This window comes from Pygoscelis adeliae, unplaced genomic scaffold (genome assembly GCF_000699105.1).
Source record: "Pygoscelis adeliae isolate BGI_AS28 unplaced genomic scaffold, ASM69910v1 Scaffold197, whole genome shotgun sequence".
Taxonomy (NCBI): domain Eukaryota; kingdom Metazoa; phylum Chordata; class Aves; order Sphenisciformes; family Spheniscidae; genus Pygoscelis; species Pygoscelis adeliae.
Genome location: NW_008825105.1, coordinates 1,432,398 through 1,433,940, shown reverse-complemented (window position 1 = coordinate 1,433,940; position 1,543 = coordinate 1,432,398). Strand labels below are relative to the sequence as shown.

General features: G+C 60.8%; 1 protein-coding gene across 5 annotated transcripts in view; it reads left to right on the top strand.

Moving 5' to 3' along the window:
• Positions 1-1,543, top strand: part of ATP2B4 (ATPase, Ca++ transporting, plasma membrane 4) — a 29,690-nt gene that overhangs the window by 922 nt on the left and 27,225 nt on the right. The window lies entirely within an intron of this gene.

Below are 1,543 nucleotides of genomic sequence, written 5' to 3'. Positions count from 1 at the left end.
CCAGTTGCCGCCCCGCAGGCCGGCGCCAGCCTTTCCCCTGTTTAATAATTTACAGAGCTAACGGCAGGGCTGCGTGGGGTGAGGGTGAAGGAGAGTGTAAAGGTTGGAGCGTGCCCGGGGAGGCGGCTGGGCTGCGCAGAGCTCGTTTGCAGGGTGTTAGCATCTCAGCCAAGGGACGGGCAACGCATCCCCACAGGGGATCGCTGCTGGGGATGGGGAGACGCACGTGGGCTTCCCCCGCATCTGTAAGGCTTCTTGAGGGGCTTTGGGAGTGTAAAACCTGGTTGGGTGCTTCTGAGCATCACAGATTTGAGCGGTGGCAGTGATGCTTGCCTGTGGGTGCCCGGTCACTTTTGGGAGGCTTTGGTGAAAGGATGTCACCTCTTTTCCCCGTGGTCCGGGCTGGCCTTTCCGGGTCCCCATATCGAGGGGTAGGCGCTGGGGCTCCCGGTGTGGGGTGGCTGCGGGTGTCTCTGCACAACGATGCACCCCTTCCTTGGCATTAAAAGGGGTACAGGGGGGAGAGACCCCCCTCACTTACAGCACCGAGGGTTTACCTGGGGCTGGGAACAGCACTGGCAGGATGCGGCCCCGCAGCGGCTGTGTGGGATGGGGGACGTGGCTGCGCCTCGGCTCTGAAAACTTGTGGGTTATTATTAGTGCCGTAAGCTGGGGATTAGCGTGTTTCCCAGCTGTGAGCGGGACCGGGAAGGGGAGACAATATCGGGATGTCATTAGAGAAGGGGGGGAGTCCCGGTGGAAATACCAAGTCCAGGTTGCAAAACAATGCGCTTGGCCCTGCCAAACTGGGAGTGCGCTCCTTTGGGGGTGGGAGGGGAGCGAACCCGACAGGCTCTGCCTTGGCCCGGCGGCTCTTGCTGAGGGTGAGGCGAAGGGCTGCCCTTCGATCCTGAGTGGTGCTTCCAGGCGCTGGTTGGCATCGCTGTATCCCGTGCGCCCAGCGTATCCCTGCCTCGCCCTCTTGCTCTGGAGGTGAGCTTTGTCGCCTGTCCCAAACCCCGTCCTGTTGAGCACAGAGAGCAAAGAAAGGTTATTTCCTACAAGTTGGGATTTTTAGGAAGAGCGAAAGCCCAAGACAGCCTGTGGAACCTTTGTCCGAGCCTGTCGGAGCGGGACATTTGGCTCCTGCTGTGCTGGGGCTGCCTCTTCCCCGGGTGCCTACCCGAGAGCCCAATACATGGCATGACACCGCCATGGTGCCACAATGAGGGAAACCCTGGCAGGTTGGGAAGCTGCAAGTCAGGAGCGCGTCCCCTGCCTCGACGCATCCATGGGCAAAGCCTGGGAAACGGGGAGTGGGGTTCTCAGGCGGCTGCTCGCCCTGGGGAGTGCAGCGCAGGCAAGCTCAGGTTGTGTTTCTGGGTGGGATGCCCTAGCCAGGCTTTAGTGAAAGATATACAACCTGGGGAATGCCAGCAATGTCTTGGTACGTGTGGTGTGGGGCTTTTTCCCTCTGGGAATCCCTTTGCAGAGAGCTGGGGCTGACTCAGACTTGACCCCGAGCCCCTTGCCGCCTGCAAAC